The sequence below is a fragment of the Macrobrachium nipponense genome, chromosome 1, assembly GCF_015104395.2.
Source record: "Macrobrachium nipponense isolate FS-2020 chromosome 1, ASM1510439v2, whole genome shotgun sequence".
Classification (NCBI taxonomy): domain Eukaryota; kingdom Metazoa; phylum Arthropoda; class Malacostraca; order Decapoda; family Palaemonidae; genus Macrobrachium; species Macrobrachium nipponense.
This window is the reverse complement of record NC_087200.1, coordinates 138263203-138289446: the sequence shown is the minus strand read 5'-3', so window position 1 is coordinate 138289446 and position 26244 is coordinate 138263203. Positions and strand designations below refer to the sequence as shown.

General features: G+C 34.7%; 1 protein-coding gene across 1 annotated transcript in view; it reads left to right on the top strand.

The window, feature by feature from the left end:
* Positions 1-26244, top strand: part of LOC135219682 (2-oxoglutarate dehydrogenase-like, mitochondrial) — a 446325-nt gene that overhangs the window by 307285 nt on the left and 112796 nt on the right.

The window sequence follows — 26244 nt, the reverse complement described above, 5'->3', positions numbered from 1 at the left end:
TTACTTTTACAAGATGTACACTTACTTTTTGAAATAGCTCTGTTCAATACATTACACTTTTTAATACAACACGGCACTAGCGAATGAAATGGTTCAACTTCCAAACAAGTATAGCTATACAAGTTTATTGATACTAGTACTATCAAAGTAATGGCTAATGACATGACAACTTACTATTGGATACACCAAGAAGGATTGATTTGAATTAAACTGAAGAAAAATGAGAATGTGTCAATTAACATAAAACTTTTACTGCCCTGTAATGAAAAAATTAATCTCAACGAAAATAACTGTTCACCTTTCAAAAATGTTTCACAATATAAAGTAAGCTGCGAGGTTCCACTTCTCTCATTATTCTACCTACAAAACATTAAACAAGAATACACATGTTACTGTATATATCAAATACTACTATACATATATAGATTTTATGCTTGATATCTTGGTCTGTAATAAAAATGAATATTACAACTCAAAATGTATACACTTAACAAAATTACAGATGGTCATACAGTAGTACCTCGAGATACGAAAGGCTCAACTTACGAAAAACTCGAGATACGAAAGCCAATACGAAAAATTTAACGGCTCTACATACGAAAAGTTTTCAAGATACGAAAGGTTTCTGAAAGTCCGAGATTCGCCCGGATAACAATTTTGAAAATCGCGCCGCACGACGCCGCCATCTTAGTACTAGTAGACTCGCCACCATCCTCCTGCTCTCCCATTGGTTCCTGATGCTAGTCGCGGCCATGAAATCCTTCTCTCCTATTGGCCAGCGTCCCTCCCATCATGCATCTACTATGTACACGTGGTGGCGTGCCTCGGCCACTCGGTACCAGCATTGTTATAGTATGCACGCGGTATTCGTTTTCGGGATTGTCAATGTGTATGTTATTTAAAAAAAAAAGTGACCAAGATCTCTCACATGGGATAAGTGATCAAGGTCTCTCTCATGGGATAACTGGAAACTTTGCAAGGTTGGTAGAATCTCCACCCCCTGCTGAACAGAGGGTGTAGACCAATCATTTACAACATGCATACCAGTACGTATAATCAAGGCACTTCAGTTTATGTTGAAGGTCAGCAGCCGAACATTCAGTACCCAAATCAGTTGCAGAGAGAGCATTTGGTTGAACAGGGTTTTGATGGACACCAGGGCCAACAGAGTCATGAGGTGCAAAAAAGACCAAGTGATAAAAACAGAAAGTTGAAATTCTGTATAGAAAAAAAAAAATAAAAAAATAAAAAAAAACTATGCAAATGGAAAAAAAGGTAAAAAAAAAAAAAAAAAAAAATCAAAAAAAGAAGAAAAAAAAAAAATAATAAGGCGGAAATTAAAGCCGCTTTTCATAAAGTGCAATCATTTGTAGAAGACACCCCCCGAAAAGGCTCTCACTGGAACATTGTGTACGTTTATTTTTTAAAGTGTACGTACGTACATATGTACAAAAGAAAAAAAAACGGCAGAAATTAAAGCCGCTTTTCATAAAGTGCAATCATTTGTAGAAGACATCCCCCGAACAGGCTCACACAGGAACATTGTGAAACGTAGGCAGAAGCAATCTTCCTTGGATAGTTACGTATGTACGTAGCCTCACTCGAAAGGTAAGCTTCCACATTTTACGTACAGTATATTTCTTGTTACCATGTACACTATATTTACAGGTTATATTTTGCATTTTTTTATTGATTTAGATATTGAATGGTCCAAATTGTTGTAGTATTTCATTGTTTATAGGTCAATTTAGCTTTATTATCAAATTTACTGGGGTGTTTTTGGAGGGCTTGGAACGGATTAGCCATTTTACATGTAACATGTGGTCCAAGATACGAAATCCTCACGATACGAAGGGCGCCTCAAAACGGATTAATTTCATATATCGAGGTACTACTGTATTTAAATATAAAATTGGAATCTAGATAAATATAAATAAAAAAGTTCAAAACTACTTTTACCTGCAAAAAAAGTTTTTCTAAGAAGTGTACCTGTTTATTTTTAAATATCAACTTATATAAATTGTATTACTCACATGTCAAATACACACTAGGAATAAACCCCTTCACATGCAAAATATTTTACTACAATTAATAAAAAAAATGTATTAAGATAGTGAAAAGAATCAGCAATGTTTAGAGACAAAGATGTCAAAGAAGAGCAAGCATAAGTGAAAAAATTCTTTTCTTTATGGGACTTTTGGGGGGTGACAAGAAAATTAAACCCAAATGTGCACTCTAGAATGTAGCCATATGGATGTTGAGGCCAGGGTGTGGAGGCAATTATAATATGTTAGAGGGGGGCTCCAGCTGAGATTTTATCATGAAGTTAATGCAACGTACATACAAAAGAATATTATTAATGCAAAGTAAATACAAAAGAAAACTGTAACTCAGGTGAATTTTTGACTACAGTACTTAGCACATGTGCCATTTGCAGTTTACTGAAATACAATGTTCCATGACTACCTAATAAGGGATTCAGAGCTGATGAAGCAGTTTTCAACAACACCTCTATCAAAGCATTGGATAAAGGTGAAAGTTGGTAAGTGTATATATTATATCCATACCTAATTTTTGCATGTATTATTTAGTACCTAAGTTTGATAGTTTTGATATTTATAGACTCAAAAATTAAGTTGCCAATGCCAAAGCCAAGAAAATCACAGAAAAGGATCCAAAAACCTTTTGTGACGTAAGCATGTTATGACGTCATGAGGCTCTGCCCATCCACCAGGTAGGAAGTAAGTTCCTAACATAGTCTAGGCTTCAACAAATTTGATAATGGCCAGCAAGACATGGAATTGTCCTCGTGCAAAGAACTCGCCCCAGAGAAGACCACCACCAACCTCTACTACAGAAACTACATGAGCAGTGAGCACATAGCTGATGAAAGAGTCTTGAAGAAAATAATTAATGAAAATGTGAAATCCACTGACAGTAACACTGAAATGAAACATAAAGATGACGTCATCCCTCGTAATGAAAAACAACCTAGTCCCTCCTGTAACTGACCCCCCTCAGGCAAAGTAATGTAGTCTACCAGTTCCTGTGCCCCATTCATGGGTGCCGTGAATCTTACATTGGTATGACTACCATGAAACTCAAAAAGACTGTCATGCAATGGACAGGAAAGAGCAATTTTCAATCATTTTGTGACCCACAACCAGCAACGTCCCACTCAACAGCAAACGATATCTGCAACTAGAATCATAGACTATGCCAGTGATACCAGGTGCCTTCGGATGCTGGAAGCCCTGCAGATACTGAAACATCAACCTCCCTTGAATACAACCCAGGAGCCATTTCTGCTCCCCACTCAAATAAGACATATTCCAATGCAACTCCTGAAGATGCACCTACAGGAAGACAAGCCACCACAGGCTCACAGGCGCCCCAACAGAAGGAAGATGAACTGAAGAAAGAGACAATGGAGGAAGAGAAACAGAAGTAGAAGCACCTGCATGAAGACAAGTCCCTACAGGAGAAAGATGCCCTGGACAAAGTGCCATAGGAAAAGAAGCTATCACCATCAGGAGACAGCAGCCCAGCTTTGATAAAAAGGTGATGCTGAAAAACCATGTTTCAATGGCTTTGAATCCTTTAGTAGGAGCCAAGCACAAAAGTATTCATAATTACAAAAAGAAAAAAAGTTAAATTTTAAGCACCCTGCATACACAAAAAATAGTAAGACAAACTTGAAATGGCTAATTAAGCATATAATAATAGTGCTGCATAATATCATCAGCTGTTGCAATATACTTCTCAGTCATGCTTCCACAAGATAAGAAGTTCTAATTCAATTTAATAAATCTATGCAAATATTTAGTTTCAAAAGCAGTGAAATACAGGAAAACCTTCTTAAGTTGTAGTGTTTTAAAGATGTTGATCAGTGTGAACTTTGGGTTAAATATTAGGCTATCTTTGTCTGTTTTTTCTCAAATAGAGCAAAATGCATGGCAATTATACTATTCTCATTTGATTATTCATTTATCATTAACACTGAACAATTTTCAAAGTGTTACATATATTTACAAATATAGCTATACTATTTGATGTATCTAACTCCAGGTATTCCAATACGTACAAGGTTTCAGTTACTCAAGTTGGTATATGGTGCACTTATTATATTCATTTTTATTTAAACCCTTTTTTATACTACATCCTTGTTTTACTGGATTTTCACAATTCTTTGTTTCAATTTACATCTTGTAATTTTGTTATCTGTATAGTAGTACATATTGTTAAAGCGATGACATGTATAGTAATGTTGAGATCAGCTTTCAACTCAAGTTATGTATTTATACATTAAAGGAAAATGAGCAGATAAAATTCATGCAGTATTATTAACAGAGAAACAAATCATATTTGCATGCATACTGTAAATTACCTGCAACATGCTACATTACCTGCAACATGCTACAGAGATTACAGTATGTATGTTTTACATACATTAATGAGACAATGCATGATGACTTAGGCATTTCAATTCACGTTTTAGTCTGGCAAGTCTCGACTAAGTTTACCCTCATCTATCAACACTTAAAAAGGTTTTACTGTTGTTATAAAAGCAAAACCATCCAAAAACCCATCTATCATAATTTGTTAGTCTTCTTAAGCAAGAGTAAAAGCTATACTGTGTCCCCTTACAGTTGTATCTTTAGTCATCTGAAAAATTAAAACAGAATCACTACACTTTGAGATAATCAGATAAAGCTGCAAATAAAAACATAAATAGGTAAACTTAAGACTAGCTAAGTGTTCAAATTTTCAATAAATATGTACTACAAATTCTACTTCTAGTTCATATCTTCATCATTACAACAATAAACAGCTCCTTGAGTATTTCCTACATAGCAACACCTAGAATTTATTATTATACAGTGCTATTAAACCTGTATTCCTTCAAACCTTTCAAATTAATTATGTTTGAACATATCTCCAGCATTTTTAAGATACTTTACCCCATGTCATCATTTTGAGCTGATTCCCATTACATTATTAATATCATTAGAGTATTACTATTAATATTATGAAATTAAGAAGACTACTGAGTAGCATTTCTATATACACTCATACAGTTCACCCAAGTTACAGTCACCACGTGAATAACATGAGTTTAAATAACGCACTTTAATTCTAACAAGAGCAAATGCTTATGGAGAAATGTTTTACTAGCATGCTAATTTAGATTAAACATGGATTTACTCATGAACAATGTTTTCAAATTAGCTGTGCCTAAGATGGTCCTGGGTGGCAATGATGTTACAGCCACACTACGTAACGGCAGGAGAAAGACCAATTTAGGATTCCCAGACGTAAGATAATTATTGTTCAAATGTGATACTTTGACCTTGTGTGTGATATACAATACCACGTGTACCATAATGCAATAATTCGTGAAATAAAATACAGATAGACACAGATTTCCAATAGGGTTTTAGGTCCTTATATTCAGGTTGAAAGCCAAATTTTGGCACAAATTGATTTGCCATAAAGTATATAGGTATATGGGCTACCCCACTGCCTACCACGGTTTTATTACCATTACTAAATTTTTATATAGTAATTCTCTTACCAGTTGTTACCAAATTGTATCATAGTTCACTTGTTTTACTTATTTTTATAAAGTAACTCTCTTATCAGTTGATGCCAAATGTTTAATATTTCATTTGTTTTATTTATCTGATAAACTTCCCTGTTTGATTCACTGCTGTTTCCTTACCCTATATTACACCACCAAGTGTTACATCATTCATATTGCATCAGAGACCGGAGTCTTTAAGTATGTTATTTTCAGGAACATTTTTCAAAAAAGTTATTAATCTTGAGTTTTATTGAGATCAGTGATTTGTCATTGTGCCTTATACCAGTCATATTAAGTATATTTTAGTCAAATATATGAAATATTTATGATAATCAGAAAACTGGTTAAATTACTTCTTTAGACACTCTGAAATAACATATCAAAAGTACCCATTAATCTACCCAGAGCTTTGTCTGAGATCTTGGACATGGCCACCAAATTTCAGTTTTTCGCTATTTCCATGAAAACAGTTGGTCTGGAAAAAAAACCTGCTGAATACACAGTTATTGAAAATTTAATTTTCTACAAAACATTTTCTATAAATATTCTTACATATTCTTGCTATGAATGAAATTTTAATGATATTCACATTTTTTTGCCTTTATTCAATTCTGTGCTGATCCAGACATTTATTTATTCACTTCCCTTTTGTTGCTTATTAATTTTTGCCATTTTTTTTTTCATTTTTACACATTTTGGTACTATATAAGTTAATTTATATCTCTCTTATTTCAGAATCACCAATAGTATGTAACACTGTAAAGGAATTTATAGACATCTGCAGTAAGTTGCCACAAGAAGCAAAGTGGCAAAGCTTTGGACACAGCATATTTTCAGGGGTAACATTGATGCTACACTACATCGAGGATGAAAGATTGGGAAATTGGGCATTAAACCTAATGTCCGTTCAGGAGTTTCTTAATTCTTCTCTCTTCTGTAAGTCTGAGCAGTTTATACTCTCCTTGTCCAAAGAATGATGAAACTGTGTCACAGACTTGCAGCATGAAGGAAAAGGATGTAATCTTTTAGTGAACCAAGGGAAGCTTGTAGATCAGAGGAAGTGTAATGTGTTGCAAGCACTATTCCGTGACCAGGTTTCAGGAAAATGATATTTCTATTTTTTGGTGTCAGTGCAGTCAGTCATAAGTATAAGAAGGTCAACATCTTTTCCAACAACAGCAATGGTGCTAGTAGAACTTAAACTCTAATGTATAGCTGCCTGTATGATCAAAAAGTGTGTATCATCAGTTGCTTGTTTCACTGAGATACAATTTTCATTTATAGTTTTCTTGGCAATTGACTAATAAATGTTGATTTGAAGAGGATATCCATGCTTTAGAGTATGCTGTCTGCATATTTTGTATGAGATTTTGAGTCACTATATCCATCAAGAACAATGAGTATTTGTGTGGTAATACTGTTTGATGTAAGACATGCATACATCATAGACCTCATCATAAGTTGGTCCTTGAACATGAAACGGACATGTAACACGATGGAGAAAACCTCCATCAACAATGAAAATTTATGCTAATATTATTGAAAACACTATAAATTGCCTATTTGTTTGTTTTTATCAGTGAATAAAGCAAGTAGCATTGGAGCAAGTTAATACTCAAAATAATCTTGCAAATCATCACCACTTTCTAATGTATGAATTATTCTTTGAAAGAGAAGAGTTGTATCAAATGGAACTACATTTTCTTGCATTTCAACTCGAGTTAATTGTTGCCCGAAGTAGCACAAGGTTGTTGTGCTTCAATTTTACATAACTGAAATTTTGACCAATTACAGTGGTACCTCGAGATACGAAATTAATCCGTTCCGAGACGGCCTTCGTATCAAGAGTTTTTCGTATCTTGGAACACATTTTACATGTAAAATGGCTAATCCGTTCCAAGCCCTCCAAAAACACCCCAGTAAATTATATTTCCAGGCCTAAAACACATGTTCTAGGGTTACGACGGAAGAAATATGACTCCAAAGAGGCAAAATACTGTACATACTTGAGTAATATTCAACTGCATATAATGTTCAACCCCATTTTTACTGCATATATTAGATCTTTAGCATATGTCCCTTAGCAATAAGCCTAGCCTATGTTAGCGGTTGCTACTCTAGCCTAGTCTATGAGTCTGACATCTAAACCTAAGAGCTAAAAGCTTAGAATATGCCAATAAAATGTATAAATAATCAGTATGTACTCATTTCAAATAATTATTAATTAATCATTAACTATAATACACAAACAACAAAAACAAACCTTCCAATCGATTGTTTACATTCAGCTCTTACCCGGTCTTACGCAGTATGGAACGAGCGCCAAGCAATCATTTTTCCTAGCACACAGTAAGCCATAAATTGTCATTATTATCTCTCTTCAACTAATGAAACCACCAAACAGTATAATAACCATTCATTTCTATTCTTTATTCTATCTTTACTTAATGGAGATACCGAGTTACTGACAGCTATAATGAAACATACGTATACGTAACGTAATAATAAAACAGAAGAAAAATTCTAAAAAATGCATATTTGTTGGCAGTCTGATTTATTTTATATTTTATGATATCTAATTCACAATTTTTTTATTAAATGTATTGCATGTACTCATTTCAAATAATTATTAAGTAACCATTAACTATAATAAACAAACAAACAAAAAGCTTCCAAACATCTGTTTACATCCAGCACTTACGAGTATCGAACGATCGCCAAGCAATCACTTTTACAAGCCATAAATTTTCATTATCTCTCTTCAACTACTGAAACTACCAAACAGTATAATAACCATTCATTTCTATTCTTTATTCTATCTTTACCTAATTTTTTTTTTTTATTAAATGTATTGCATGAATACTAAGTTTTTCAATTTACAGCAACCTTTTACCAATAGAATACTTAAAGCACAAGGGGTAGATGCTGACCAATAGGAGAGCAGGACCTTATGGGGTGACTAGCATCAGGAACCAATGGGAGAGCGGGAGGATGGTGGCGAGTTTACTCAGTTGGCGGCGCGGGAGTTTTAAAATGGTTCTCGGTGGTCCGGGCGAATCTTGGGACTTTATAGCAACAACCTTTCCTATCTTGAAAACTTTTCGTATGTAGAGCAGTAAAATTTTTCGTATTGGCTTTCGTAACTTGGATTTTTCGTAAGTTGAGCCTTTCGTATCTCGAGGTACTACTGTATAGCATTCATAGACTCCAATCCACTTTCCTAACTTTTGTAGCAGTATATTTACTATTGCCATAACCAATCATTCCAGTTGTGACTGAAAAAATCTGCATTTTTCAGGGAAAGTTGAAGATGAGACAAGCCATTCCGAAAAATTTTCTGTATCGTCATTATCTCTCACACTTCTCAAAGGTCAAAGTTCAATGTGCTGCTCAATGTATGAACTTAATACACAAAACTTCTCAACTTTAATGCACAATTCACATGAAGCTGGCATACCAAGTATCCACTGACTCAACACACTATCAGTTATCCCCCACCCATGTGTCATGCCACCTGAGGTCTTAGTGGTCCTCATTAGCATTTGTTCTAGAGTAAGATCTGACCATAGACCAGCCCAATTTTTGTTTGAGCACCTAATTGTGAAAATTTTTGTTTGAGTACCTAATTGTGAAAAATCCTTTTTCAGTAAACTTGACAGTCTTCCTCAGGCACATGTTGATGTAAATCATGCATATTTTGCAAGCAATGGTGACATGATTTTGCATAAGCTAAATGTCCAGTTGCATGTAATTAACCCTTAATCGCCAAGCCAGTATTTTCGAAAGTGTCTCCCGTATGCTGGCGGCGTTCGCGAGTGAGCGCCGAAGCGGAAAAAGTTTTTTTTTTTAAATCACAGCACTCTTAATTTTCAAGATTCAGAGTTCATTTTTGGCTCCTTTTTTTGTCATTGCATGAAGTTTAGTATGCAACCATCAGAAATGAAAAAAAATCATTATCATATATAAATATTGGAATATATGACAACGCAAAAAAAAATTTCATATATAATTGTATACAAATCGTGCTGTGAGCAAAACGGTTAAAGCTAATGAGTTAATTATTTTTTGTTGTATTATACACTAACTTGCAATGATTTTGGTATATAACAAATTGTAAAAAAATCAAAGCAACACAGAGAAAATATTATCACAATATGATGCATAAATTCGTAATGCGCTGATGTAAAAAAAGTAGCTTTCAAAAATTCACCATAAATCGAAATATTGTCCTAGAGATTTCCTGTTTGTTGCAAAATGAAGGTAATTCATTGAATATTACTAGGCTGTAATTGTTGTAGCTTACAATTGCAGTTTTCAACCATTTCGGTCAAGTTAAATTTGACCAAAGGTCAAATTTTTTCTATTTATTGTTATTTATATGAAAATATTTCAAACTTGATAAAAGCTACAACCATGGGTTGTTTTTAGATGTATTCTTACATGAAATTGTGCACAATTTCATATATAAATCTTTATGTAACGGCTAATATAAAAAGGTGCAAACATTACGACAATCGGTTGAAAAAATGTCTGATTTTTTCGGAAGTTACCGCGCGGATGTAAGGAAAATTTTTTTTTTCATAGATTCACCAGAAATCGAAATACTGTGCTAGAGACTTCCAATTTGTTGCAAAATAAAGTTAAATGATTGAATATTACTAGAATGTAATAGTTTTAGCTTACAATTGCATTTTTGTACTATTTCGGTAGAGTCAAATTGACTGAAGGTTGAAATTTTGGCACTTACCGTTATTTATATGAAAATATTTCATAACTGATAAAAGCTACAACCATGGGTTGTTTTTTGTTGTATTCTACATGAAATTGCACACATTTTCATATATAAAACTTAATGTAATGGCTAATATAAATCGGTGCAAACATTACGACAATCGTACGAAAAAATGTCTGATTTTTTCGGCAGTTCCAGCGCGGACATAAGGAAAAAGTTTTTTTTCCAAAAATTCACCATAAATCGAAATATTGTACTAGAGACTTCCAATTAGTTGCAAAATGAAGGTAAATGATTGAATATTACTGGAATGTAAGAGTTTTAGCTTACAATTCCGGTTTTCAACTATTTCGGTGGAGTTAAAGTTGACCGAAGGTTGAAATTTTGGTACTTATCGTGATTTATATAAAAATATTTAAAAACTAATAAAAGCTACAACCATGTATTCTACATGAAACTGCACACATTTTCATATATAAAACTTTATGTAATGGCTAATATAAAACATTGCAAATATTACGACTTTCGGACGAAAAAATTTCTGATTTTTTCGGAAGAGTTACTGCGCTGACGTATGGAAAAAGTTTTTTTTCCCCAAAAAATTCACCATAAACCAAAATATTGTGCTAGAGAATTTTAATTTGTTGCAAAATAAAGGTAAATGATTGAATATTACTAGAATGTAAGATTTTTAGCTTACAATTGCGTTTTTCGACCATTTCGGTCGAGTCAAAATTAACCAAAGGTTTATATTTTGGCACTTTTCGTTATTTATATGAAAATATTTCAAAACTGATAAAAGCTACAACCATGGGTTGTTTTTTGTTATATTCTACATAAAATTGCACAAATTTCCATATATAAAACTTCATGTAACGGTTAATATAAAACTGTGCAAACATTACGACAATCTGACAAAAAAATGTCTGATTTTTTAGGAAGAGTTACCGCGCGGACATGTTTTTTTCATAAATTCACCATAAATCGAAATATTGTGCTAGAGACTTCCAATTTGTTGTAAAATGAAGGTAAATTATTGAATATTACTAGAATACAAGAGTTTTAACTTACAATTGCATTTTTCGACCATTTTGGTAGAGTCAAAGTTGACCGAAGGTTGAAATTTTGGCAATTATCGTCATTTATATGAAAATATTTCAAAGCTGATAAAAGCTACAACCATGGGTTCTTTTTAGTTGCATTCTGCATAAAATTGCACACATTTTCATATATAAAACTATGTAACGGCTAATATAAATTGGTGCAAAAATTATGTCGAAGTGACGAAATAATTTCAGAGATGTGTCGCTGATACTTTTTAGCGTGAGAAGAAATTCATGCTTGCGCGCCGGGGTAACGATTGTAAACAAAACAACAGCTTGACCCGTGAACTCCCAGCATCCCTCAAGGTGCGTGATACAAAAGTTTTCTCCAAGTAGGCCTATAACTATTTTTCTGCGAATTAAAAAAAAAACTTTTTTGCGTCGACGTTTCATACGTCAATTCGGCACCCAACAGACAATTTTCGTCGATGTTTAATACGTCCAATCGGAGTTTAAGGGTTAAGGTATAAACTCACACACATCAGATGTAATTCCCAGTTTCCCAGTCTTTCAGCCTCAATGTAGTGTAGCATCAAAGTTACCATCTGAAAATACTGTGTCCAAAGCTTTGCCACTATGACTCTTGTTGCAACTTCTTGCAGATGCCTGTTAAATTCATTTACAATGTTAAATGCTATAGGTAATGCCCTTGTTGATGCTGAAATTCTTTCTTAACCCAAACGAAGTGGGCATAATCTATTTTGTTCTATATTCCCTCCATTATTAAACTATTCCAAAAAAAAGATATATAAATTAACTTATATAAAAGTACTAAAACGTTCTGAAATAAAAGATATATATAAATTAACTTATATTAAAGTGCTAAAATGTGCTAAAACAAAACAAAAAAAAGGCAAAAATTAGTGATATGCAACAAAAAGGAAGTGAATAAATCATGTCACAATCAGCACAGAGTTGAATAAGGGAAAAAATTGAGAATGATCAATCATAGCAAATATATGAATACAATATGTTTTACAGAAAATTAAATTTCCTTTAATTATGTATTCAACAAGTTGTTTTGTCAGACCAACCATTATCACGGAAATAGCAAAAACCTGAAATTTGGTGGCCATTTTCCAAGGTGGCAGATGAAGCTCTGGATGGATTAATGAGGATTTTTTATAAGTATGTTATTTGTGAGTGACTAAAGAAGTTATTTAACCAATATTCAGATTATCATAAATTTTTCATTTACTTCTAATTTGACTGGGATATTGTATTAACTGTGTGTTAAAAACACCACAAAAAAGTATTCAATCTTTTCAGTTTTATTGTAGTAAATGAGTTTTCATTCAACCTCATAATATCACATAAGCTTTACCTATACGTGTGATGAGTTTACATCTAAGTACATATGGCATTTCATCAACAATGACATCAGTTTAATTTTATTTTACTCTAATTTAATGATCCTACAAATCATTACAGTACTCAAGAGAATACTTTATCACTGTTGACTGATATATTTCATCTGAATCATTAATTTTTCAGATCATCTCAAAATGTTTTCTAACTTACATTCATGTTTCATAAGCCCTGGCAGTAGGCCAAAACAGACGTATCCAAAATGCAATCAATTTAATTCAATTTCATTTGATAATTGATTATCACAAAAAATTAGTTTATTACTGGAATACTAATAATTAACTATTACTATTCTTTTGTCTCATCTCAAGCATTATCACATTCCATGTCATAATGTTCCAAAAAATTTATGCAATATTTGCATAACACATGTGCCGTACATTTTGGTGGTATTGCTTACATCTCCACCTTCACTCACATTTTTTTTTAGTTTAGTATTCTATGAATGGTTATTATCTTTCATGGAATTTACATAGTATAGTATAGTATAGTATAGTATAGTATAGTATAGTATAGTATACTACAATTTCCATGGTATAATTCCATAAATTTGCAACATGTTAACTTTACAACCATAAAAAAGCACAATTACATTTACTTGATCGTTTACACTTGTTTAAGGGGGCCGGCCGGAACCCCTATAATATATGGTGCAAAAAATGCAGTCATGAAAAAATTCATGGAGCTTCATATGGCAATTGAGAATATGTATATGAAATATTTCGTCAAAATTCCTCTTACTTTCGTAGTTACAGGGTAATGAGTAAACTAAACTCAATATAAGCCTAAAACATTCATCCGTACAAGAAAATGCAATATTCCTTCTGTTATTGTAAATTTTGATCATTATTGTTAAAGAAATTGTGAGAAATGGCATCTGTAGAGATTCCGTGAGTCGCAGAGGGGAGTTCAACGTTAACCATGATCAGTAGGAGCACAGACTTCAAGTAGACTACACGTTCGAGTTCCACCTCTGACATTTGCTTTCTTTTTACATATGCTTATCTATGTTTCGGCAAGAATTTCATCATGCCAATGAGGAAAAGACAAGGAAAACATCTCGCTAACATAAAGACGAAGAAAATTCGCTCTAATATGATTACAGAATATAATAATATATGCGATATTAGCGTAGTTAGTGAAGAGAGAGAGGGAGGGGTGCGTAGTAAGTAAACGCCCCCTTCTTGCCTGAAGCACACGTCACACTGTCCCCCAGGCTACGATCTTTGAGCAAAGGGATCTTAATTTATGATAACATAGTTTTGGTTTATTAATACCCAAAAAGGAATATGAATTTCATAATAATTATGATTTATTAACATTGTCTTTGTAAAAAGAGAGTACAACTTCGAATTTCATCTCTTGACATTTTCTTGCATTTACGTTTGTTTGTTTTGTTTCGGCAAGAATTTCATCATGCCAAAATGGAAAATACTAGGTAAACATCTAGGTAACATACAGAAGAAGAAAATTTGCTGTAATTAGCCGAGTTAGTGAAGGAGAGAGAGAGAGAGAGAGAGAGTTGCGTAGGAAGGAGTGCCCCATCTTGCCTCAAGCAGTGCCCCAAGCTACTATATATGAGCAAAGGGATCATCATTTATGATTAAATTATGATAAATAAAATAGTTTTGGTTTATTAATACACAAAAAAGAAATATACATTCATAATAATCATTATCTATTGACGTTGTCATTATAAAAATACGAAAAAAAACTTTGAACGCCAGTATCTCAAAACTATAGTTATTGACCTTCAAAATCTATCTTCTCACTTAGTTTTAAAGCTATAACATTGGAATTTGAAATATAACTCAGAAAGACGTTATAGTACAATCAAATGAAGCCATTTTTTCCCATTTTTGTTTTGCCTTTTTTTTTGCCTTTTTTTTTATTAAATTTTGTTTTCTCCTAAGTTTATAGGGTTTATTTTTTACCATAATGAAAAAATTCATATCTAGCAAAAAAATGACTTTTAGAAAAAAAACAAACTCATTTGATGGAAGTCTACCATCAGGTCTATATATGGTAGTAATCCCAGGTCTTAATATTAAATATCGAGGGAGGAGATAGAATTTGAAAAATGGTTATTTTCGGGATAAATCGCCCTGGCGATTTATCCTCCCTTGATATTTAATATTAAGACCTGGGATTACTACCATATATAGACCTGATGTAGACCTCCAATCAAATGAGGAGTTTTTTTTCTAAAAGTAATTTTTTTTGCTAGATATGAATTTTTCATTATGGTAAAAAAATAAACTATATAAATTAGGAAAAAATTTATAAAAAGAGACGAAACAAAAATTGGAAAAAAGGGCTTCATTTGATTGTTCTATAATGTCTTTCTGATTTATATACCAAATTCCAATGTTATAACTTTAAAACTAAGTGAGAAGATAGATTTTGAAGGTCAATAACTATAGTTTTGAGATACAGGCGTTCAAAGCTTTTCTTCATATTTTTATAACGACAATGTTAATAAATAATGATTATTAGGAATGTATATTTCTTTTTTGTGCATTAATAAATCAAAACTATTTTATTTATCATAATTTAACCATAAATTATGATCCCTTTGCTCATATATCATAGCTTGGGGCACTGCGTCAGGCAAGACGGGGCACTCCTTCCTACACAACTCTCTCTCTCTCCTTCACTAACTCGGCTTATTACAGCGAATTTTCTTCTTCTGTATGTTACCTAGATGTTTTCCTAGTATTTTCCGTTTTGGCATGATGAAATTCTTGCCGAAACAAAAATAAACAAACGTAAATGCAACAGTGTCTCAAGAGGTGAAATTAGAGTTGTACTCTCTTTTTACAAAGACAATATTAATAAATCATGATTATTATGAATTTCATATTCCTTTTTGGGTATTAATAAACCAAAACTTTTTTGGGTATTATTAAACCAAAACTATGTTATTTATCATAAATTAAGATCCCTTTGCTCAAAGATCGTAGCCTGGGGGACAGTGTGACATGTGCTTCAGGCAAGAAGGGGCGTTTACTTACTACGCAACCCTCCCTCTCTCTCTCTTCACTAACTACGCTAAAATCGCATATATTATGATATTCTGTAATCATATTAGAGCGAATTTTCTTCGTCTTTATGTTAGTGAGATGTTTTCCTTGTCTTTTCCTCACTGGCATGATGAAATTCTTGCCGAAACATAGATAAGCATATGTAAAAGCAAGCGAATGTCAGAGGTGAACTCGAACGTGTAGACTACTTGAAGTCTGTGCTTACACTGCTCATCATGGTTGAACTTGATAAGTTGATACTCCGCTCTGCAGCCCACGGAATCTCTACAGATGCCATTTCTCACAATTTCTTTGACAATAATTATCAAAATTTACGATAACAGAAGAAATATTGCATTTTCTTGTACGGATGAATGTTTTAGGCTTATTGAGTTATGTTTACTAATTACCCTGTAACTACGAAAGTAATAGGAATTTTGACAAAATATTTCGTATACATATTCTCAATTGCCATATGGAGCTCCATGAATTTTTTCATGACTTTGCATTTTACGCCCTATACCCCCTTATATAGGGGTTCTGGCCAGCCCCCTTAAAGTACCGTAGTTAAAAAAATATAAAATACTGTGGTAAGAGGTTGTTAATAATAATATATAGAAATAAATAATTAGACAACTCAGGAGTCTCATGAGCCTGGTTCAATGTATGGCAATTTGCCTTTAGCCTACTAAACATCTGCTTCCAACCACAGTCAGAGCCACATACTGGTGGTTTCATAATGGTTGTAATGTTGATCAGTCGAAAGTTGCACAGGTTGTAAGTCAAACGATTATCTGTAATTGACTGGAAATGTAACACGATTTGAAAATGTTTGTCACCGTAAAAAATTTAAATTACTCTCACTTTCTCTCAGCTGCTTTATGAGATGCAAACTAAGTCTAATATGGTGAATATAAGGGAGACTGGGGTAGGGAGGGAGGGACAGATGGTAGCAGATGATTACCAGTCAAGAGTCAACAACAAGAGCATAGTGCAGAATTCAAATACAGCAGAGTGAAAATTTGCTTTAACTGCTGTTTCCATGACTTTCTTATATACTACAGTGGGCACCCCACGGTATTCGCGTTCTCCGGATTGGCGGACTCACACATTCACGGATTTCTCTCGGGAACGTTTCCCCACATTATTCACGGAAAATTCGCACATTCGTGGTATTTTTCTATGAGGAAGATCCACAAATTCCTGGTTTTTTTTATCAATTTCATCATAAAATGCACTTTTTGCGATAAAACTATTAAAAAAACCAAGTATGAACATTTTTAGTGGTTTTTCTTGAGTTTTAGCTAACAAAATAGGCTGTTTTTAGCGTTTTCATAGAGGTTCCAAACATTCGCGGGTTCTAACTATTCACGGGGGGTCTGGTACACATCCCCTGCGAATACGGGGGGACCATTGTATTAATATTTCTTTGAATGTTACAGAAACACTCAAAACCTGTTATTGTTATAGTGCTTCCAACTTATCTGTGATGGATGCATACCAGAATGCCCCTCCGGATAGCTAGAATCCACAAATAGTTGAAACCCCTATAAAAATGCTTAAAACTATCTACGGGCAGTTCCCAGTTATCGGCGATCAAGTTTTATGGCACTTGTCTAGCACCATAAAATCAGCAATTTATGGCACCATAACGGGATGAGTTCCTGTTATCAGTGCCATAAGGCATCTTATGGTGCTGATAATCAGTTATTGGTGCCATAAGTGCCATTATGGAGCCATAAATCACTGAGTTTCGGTTAATGGTGGTTTTCGCTTACTGGCACACCCCCGGGAACGGAATCCCCGCCGATAACCGGGGACTGCCCGTATTTTGTTAATTAAAACTCAAGAAAAACCCACTAAAAATGTTTATACTTGGTTAACGTTTTTTTTAATAGCTTTATCACAATAAGTGCATTTTATGATGAAATTGATAAAAAAACTGGAATTTGTAGATATTTCTCATAGAAACATACCACAAATACATGAATTTCCTGCAAATAATAGAGGTATATGTTCCAGAGACATGAATACGGGATTCACTGTACTCACATGAGGGTATCTGTCCATTAGGGGTTAAGAAATCGTGTAATTTCTCTCTTTCCCCAACTATCTGGTAAATTCTATTTGCAACATTGAGAGAGAGAGAGAGAGAGAGAGAGAGAGAAATGCCTATACAATAGTATAATCCTACAATACGTACCTGTAGTATAGTAAATATTTCAAATTCATCTTACTACACAGGAGAATGTCAATATACATAAAATGTAGGCGTAAAACAATGCATAAAGTTACGTAGGCCAAAGAAAACAAGCATCTTGACCCTTAGACTGCATCAATATGTCTTTGGAATTTCCCCCCTTGGGTGCGTTAAACTTCATAAAAAAATGAAACTGCTCCAATTGCCTTCATATACCTCTTGTTATAAGAATAAGACCTATATTTTCCATATCTGGCATTATTTTTTTCTGAAAATGTGATTAAAGTCCTGAAAAATACTGTTTTTTATAGAAAAATGATAAAATAAGCAAAAAAACCTTTGGAGTGCATTATACACAATTCTTGACCCAGCATTTTGTTTGGGGAACTAAAACTAAAGAATGGGCATGTGGATTGAATTTGCAACCATTTCTTGATAAACAACTCAATACAAAAACAAAACTTCTCTTTGGTAAAATAGCTACCTTTTACATATCGCTTTTTTGAGATTTTGTAGTGTTGAAAGAAACTGGAAAAGAATTTGCAATATAACTTTAACTTTATACAGTTCAATTTTTATGATATGAAAATAACAGAGAGAACCTTTTATATACGATTTAATGACAGGAATGAAATTGAAAAGTATTTAGTGCATTATATATGAAAAAAATCTCTTTGAAACGAAATGGGTATTTTCATTTAGGAAACTTTCAAAACAAAACTTCAGCTATCCACTGTTTTTGTATAGCTTTTTACATTCACAGGTCTTTTTGTACTTGCTTACAATATGGTACATTTTGAAGCATGGCAAAATGCACAAAGGTGGTTTGTTAGAACAGGTTTCACAGTGATATGTCGTTTGTCTCCTTTTGCACTGCCCTTTTTTTCTTCAAGCAGCAGTCAGTACTTATAATGCAAATAATACAATCAGGCAAGTTATTTTTGTTTACAAATTGAGTAATGAAATGCCTGCCTGTGAGTCTGTTTGATAATGGTGATTCCAGTCTCCTCTTACCGATCAGTGGCCTTTTTGAATAACCTTCCAACAATCCATTTGCAAAATCATGTAAATTGGTACCAGATCAGAGTTACTGTTTGATCAGTGGTAAATAACCACTGATCAAATGGTAACTCTTTTCAAACTTTTCCAGGCTGAAAACTAAGCTAACCTAAACAGCAAGCATAGGCTACATAGTTGTGTGAGTGATACAAAAACAAATAAATCAATCATTATCTTAGATAAAAATGTAAAACTAGAGCGAAAAACCAAAAGTAATCTAACCTACACAACTGTGCATGTGAAGCAAAAGCAAGACAGGAAATGCAAGAAAAAAAATAATAATGACTGGTGTTATGAGTTTAGCTTGCATTGCTCAGTCAGTACTAACTTTCAACACTTTCCAAATAAACTGGCTAACTCAATGAGTACTCATTTATCATTTCCCAAACAATGTCCACAAAGCCTAACCCTCTAAAATGCATTTTTTCCTTTCCCAAACAATGTCCACAAAGCCTAGACCTCTAAAACGCATTTTGTTCCTTTTCCAAACAATGTCCATGAAGCCTAGCCCTCTAAAACATTTTTCCTTTCCCAAACAATGTCCACAAAATCTAGCTTGCCTAAAACACACTAGCAAGTATGTCTCGACAAGGCAAATCCTCCTCTATCTCTTTCTCTCTCTACTTCTTCCTCTGTTTCTCTAATTATATATATATAGATTTACATATACGTACATATATATGAAGAAAAGATTAAAAGGCTGGAAATTTAAATGGCTGGTTAAAGGGCCAAACAATAACATTTAGATTCTGGCCATTATATTTGCTTCATTTTACTATTACATAAGCTTGTGGTAACTTATCAAAATATTACTTTCAACCAGCATTGATTCATAACACTAAAAATGCATTAATACGTAAAACATACAATTTCATGTATGACACTTACCTGGCAGGTATATATATAGCTATATTCTCTGTTCGCACTGGCAGAATTTTCAAAACTCGCGGCAACCGCTAGATCACTGGTAGGTCAGGTGATCGCCACCCCGCTCCCGTGGCGCTGGTGCTCGGAATCATTCCCATTTTCCTCAGATTTTTTTCTGCCACTGAACCGGCAACATCATTGTTGGTTCCCTGCTAGAATTCGAACTCGTTAGCTGACTTTCGCTGTACTTGGATGGTTTATTGGGTATCGTATTGGAAAGTTGGATTGGCAATCGCGATTGGAAGTTCTTATAATGTCTGATTCTGGTATAGTATTTCGAGTGTGTATGAAAGAAGGGTGTAAGGTGAGACTGCCGAAAGCCTCGGTAGACCCTCACACAGTATGTAAGAAGTGTAGAGAGGTTTTGTGTACTTGGATAATAGATGTAATGAGGTGTGAATGAAAGTTTAAATGAGAAGGAGTGGAAGACTTTCACGAAATATGTTGAGAGACTAGAAAAGGATAGAGTAAGAAGATCGGTGTCTCGGAGTGAGAGGTCAGGATCTTCTAGTAAGGCCTTGAATACTTCCTGTTATTTCTCCCCTTCTTCCCAAGTAGAAGTTGTTAATCCTTCCTCCTCAGGTCTCTCCTGCGCCTGCTGCTGTTTCTGAGGATACTAATTATGTGAAAGTGTTTGCCGCCCTTGCGTCAATGGGCGATCAGATTCAGCGTCTTACAGACAAAGTGGGTACGTTTGAAAGTGTCAGTGTAGTGGAGGGGGCGGCTGATCGTCTCACTCGTGCTCCTAGACCTAGGCCTCTGCCAAGCTCCCAGACCCAAGGGAGAAGGCATGTCGACAGTCGAAGGGAGGCGAGAGGGGTTCCCTTACGATCAGTCGTCCCTTCAGGCAGTCCTGTTGCGTCCCAGGCTGCAGCAGTGCGTCATAGAAAAGGCGACACTGGGAAGTGTTTTTCCTCTACAGATAGTGCTGCGTCAGGCAAGTATGGACGTTATGCGTTTCTCTAGGAAGGCTTCACATGAGACCCCTACAAATATTTTTGAACCAAGTCTGGCCAAGAAAATCGCAACCAGATTCCTTCCTGTTTCGAATTCCTCGCAAGATCAAAGAGGAATTGCGGTGGTGGCTAACTCCGGGGAAGTTAGCGAAGGGAGCGTCGCTCCAGCAAAAGAACCCAGACCGTGTATTGTTCTCAGACGCGTCGGATGCAGGCTGGGGAGCGACTCTCGGACATAAAGAAGTTTCAGGTCGTTGGAACAAGGAAGGAACTCCAATACAGAGCGCCTTCCTGGAATCTCGATGTGGTCCTGAAATTCTTAGGAACTAGTAAGTTCGAACCGATGGATCAAGCCTCGTTGAGAGATATCTCGAAAAAGACCATCTTTTTGGTGGCCTTGGCCACAGCTAAAAGGGTGTGAGTGAGCTGCAAGCAATTAGCAAACATATTGGCTGGAAACATGACAAGGCGGTTGCTCATTTCAGGAGGGGTTACTTGGCCAAGAACGAGAATCCAGCTCATCCATGGCCAAGGTCTTTTGAAATTATGGGTCTTTCAGATTTAGTAGGACAAGAAACAAGAGAGAGTTCTTTGTCCAGTAAGGGCATTGCGCTATTATATGGAGAAAACCAGTAAAATTAGAGGAACTTCAGAATCACTGTGGTGCTCTGTGAAGAATCCTAGCAGAGCAATGACCAAAAATGCTATTGCCTTTTTCCTTAGGGAACTAATTAAAGAATCTCATATGTTATGCCAAGAAGAAAATTTCGGCATCCTTAAGGTTAAGGCGCACGAAGTGAGAGCAGTAGCTACTTCCTTGGCTTTTAAAAAGAATATGGCCCTCAAAGATATCATTGAAACGACGTTTTGGAGGACTAATTCAGTGTTTGCAAGTCATTACCTTAGAAACGTCAAAACAACGTTTGACAATTGTCAAACGTTGGGTCCATATGTATCCTCAGGAGCAGTATTGGGCAAAGGAATTTCCACCCCATAACTTACTAAACATGCTAGGTATTTTAATGAAGTGGTGTTGTTTTTATGGTTGTCTGAGAGGGTTATTTCCTCTTCAGTCTGTGAAGGTGTAGTGTGTTAGGTTAGTTTTGTGTGTGGTTCAGGTGGTCTAACTTATCCTAGCATGAATGCCGTGGTGGTAAGAGAGGGCTAGGGTTTCCTGTCAACAAATTGGTCCCGTCCAGTTGTCAGACCCTTGTATTTAGCTTCATCAACTAATAGGTCACGTCCTAGTTGGAAGCTACTAAGGTTTAGCAGGCTAAGAGGCAGGAATGCTGAAGTCAGCTACCTTAGCAGGTAAGGAATCTAAGAGTATTTTGAATTTTAAATTTTAAAACTCTTACAATGTTGCTGTCTTTGACCCACCTCCAAATGTGTCAATCAGCTATATATATACCTGCCAGGTAAGTGTATACATGAAAATGAGGTTATTATGATATAACAAAGTTTCATGTATACTTACCTGGCAGGTATATATAATTAAATTCCCACCCACCTCCCCTCAGAAGACAGGGTGCAGAGAATCTGAGGTGAAAATGGGAATGATTCCGAGCACCAGCGCCACGGGAGCGGGGTGGCGATCACCTGAACTACCAGTGATCTAGCGGTTGCCGCGAGTTTTGAAAATTCTGCCAGTGCGAACAGAGAATATAGCTATATATATACCTGCCAGGTAAGTATACATGAAACTTTGTTATATCATAATAACCTCATATTTATACCAAATAAATGAACAAAATACAAGTCATCTCTTGCCCAGCTGGGCATAAACATTGAGTTCTTTTGTTACTGTTATGTTTCGGGATGCCACCAATAGATGGTGTTAGATATTGCCATCAGGTTTTCTATGATTGTAAATCAAAGAAAATGGACCAGTAATTTCAAGGGTAAACATTTTTCTATGGGGGTAAACCAATGTCGACACTCGCCCTTCTATAACAAGTGTCTGTCATCGATCAGGGGCGACAGCCGCACTCTAAGGGTTTAATGATAGGGGATACTTAAAGAATAACAGTTGTAGGCTGGTACATAACATTGCAACATGAGTTTGAAATGATATTAAGGTGTTCTGGGATGACAGTCTAAGGTATATTTTTGTTTGAACTGTTAAGTTTGGCAATAAACTGTTAAAATAGGCAATGACAGGTGGCCCTCGGTTAGCAGCAGGGGTTCCGTTCCTGGCTGCTGACGCAAAGCGATTTTCAACGCTAAGCGATTTAAAAGTCTGGCCGTCGCACACCTTCTTTCAGAATACTAGACCAGTTAACAGCGCCCTAGACCAGTCAAATAGCACTGTAATCCCGCAATGGTGCAATAAGTAAAATTATATTTATGCAGTATACTAGTACTATAGAATTTACTATACAGTAGTACTGTACAGTACATTATGGTATTATAAATACTGTAAAGTGAAAAAGCCTAGCTTTAATCCTTTGGGTGTCTAGAGTATGTAAAGCTATGATAAGGTTTTATACAGTGTACAGGTAGCTGTAGTGTTCAAGTTACGATAATTCGTCTTACGATAATCCGATTTTATGAGAGACCAAATTACAATTGCCTAAATTTATCACATCTTCTAGTTACACAAGTTCAATAACAGCAAAAGAGAATGATGAAAGTATGAATTTAACGCTATACTCATTGCATAAACGTGTACAGCCGTGAACAACCGAACAAGAAAGAACTTATTTTTTCTAAGTACAACCAAATTGGATAACAACAGCCGTCTGGCTTGTATTTCAATCATCGTACTATAGTACACTATTACCATAGTTGTTATAAATGACATAATGTAGAATAGGACTGAGATATCTTAATGTAATAACTTTATTTGCTGTAGATCAAATATCTATATAATTCAAAGATCAATAGGGAAATATACGTTAAATTTAAACCTACTTATAGCTGAAGCTGAGAAAACTGTTCAGCAAAAAGGATAAAACTCCAGTAAACATATGCCATCAAACACAACCGTAGATAAAATTGAGATAAAATCATTTTAATCAAAACTACTGTGCTTGAAAGAGCAAATTTCATTGTTGGTTTCACGCCAATAAAAGATAAATAACGTAAAGTTCGTATTACGATGATATAAAGGAAAATTGCGAACGGAATCATGTATTGTTTTGCTCAATAAACATGCCGCCAATGTAAAAGAAATAGTTCACAATCTCAACGTATCATATTCAAGTAATATTTTCTCCTAAAAGCTAAAACACACTGTACTATAAGGAAAAATAACCTTGCCTCATATAAGTCAAGTATCTAGATATTCGTTTATGCTAACGAAAAGCGAGAAAATTTGCTCAGAATTGCGTTAAATGTGAAAAAACAAACTCGTATTTGCCATCAGCTGATTTACAAACCAAAACATTGGCTGCTCTGCGGAATACTGGTTTAGATTTACCGTAGTATTTTATAATACAATAATATGAGAATACATACAATATTATGGAAAAGATGCATATTTAATTTTTGTTCTGTGCTTATCTTAATTTTCATCAGTGGCATCTCAAGCTCTTCTGGTCATACCTCAATATTTTGCAGACGTAACAAAGCAAAAATTCGACCGAATTGCAGTTATATTTTGTACTTTTATCCCATGGAAACAAAAACAAATTGCAGTGTTGCAACATCGAATGTATACCCGAGTTTTGATTTTTAAAATTAATTTATGCAACAATTGTAAATATAATTTGTTATAAAAACGTGATTCAGTTATATAAATTAAAATATTATTATTCGGGCACGACTGAACAACCTATTATCTCCATCATGTGAAAGGCTGTTACAAAGACTTCAAATGGACATGCGTACTGCCACTGTATCATATTTATGTATGACAATAAAAAAAAAATACCCTGTAATACATTTTTCATACACATTTTAAACATAAAAGCATGAAAACTTATAACAAAAAACTGAAGTTTCATTAACAAAATGAGTTATAATTAGCTCCCAAATTAATAAAATATAACCCCGTGAAGTCTTTGTATTGCATTTTTCAGAACAGTGGCGGACAAGAGCGAACATGAAAAAATATCCTCTGATATACGCGGAGGGCACTTAAAAAAGATGCCATAATTTGTATCATATTTATGTACAAAAATAAAAATACCCTATATGTAATACATTTTCATACACATTTTAAACATAAAAGCATGAACATTTATAAAACTGACACATCGGTCGCTAAATTTGCACTTTTTCAACTCTATATTTTCGGAAGAGCGGCAGGCAGCGGCAGACAAGAACGAACATGAAAAAACTTCCTCTGAACATAGAGGGCAGTTTCAAAAGCTGCCTTTGTATCATATTTATGCACAGAAATAAAGTACCCTATACATAATACATTTTCATACACATTTTAAACAAAAGCATGAACATTTATAAATAGTCACACCGATCGCTAAATTTGCACTTTTTAACTCAATATTTTCGGAAGAGCGGCAGACGGAGGCTCACAAGAACGAACATGAAAAAACGTCCTCTTTGATAACTAGTGGGCAGTTTTAAAAGCTGGCTTTGTATCATATTTATGTGCAGAAATAAAAATGCCCTGTACGTAATACATTTTCATACACATTTTAAACATAAAAGCATGAACATTTTATAAATCGACACATCCATAGCAAAATTTGCACTTATTTAACTTGATATATTCGCCATAGAACAGCATCAGTGGCATATAGTTTACCCTAATACCTACGTAATAACTCTCAATAAAAATTTTTAATATCATTTGCATATCCTTTATGGTCTGAACAGTATTTCTACAAATGTATGTACTTGTTAGACATAACGACGCTAGCAGCGGTGTTAACCGAAAATTGTGCCATCAAAATACCTTAAAATACCTTATTTTTTTATGAATATTTTTTACAACAGCTGTAAAACCGATTTGCCACTAAGCAATTGCGCCGTTAACTGCGGGCCGCCTGTATAGGCCTTTTTGGGGTGTATATAGGCCACTTAAGAGCAACAGTAGTATGGGAGTACAGGCAGTCCCTGGTTATCGGCAGACTCGGTTAATGGCGATCTGGTTATGTGGGGCTTGTCTAGTGATTTATGGCGCCATGACACGCCGAGTTTCGGTCATTGGTGCCATAAGGTGCCAAGAATAGAGTTATGGCATCATAACATACCTAACAGAGGTGCCATTAGCTGGTTATCGCCATAAATTGCTGAGTTTCAGTTGATGGCCGTTTTTGCTTATCAGCACCCCGCCTAGAATCAAAACAAAACAAACAACACACCCCCCCCTTAAACCAGGGACTG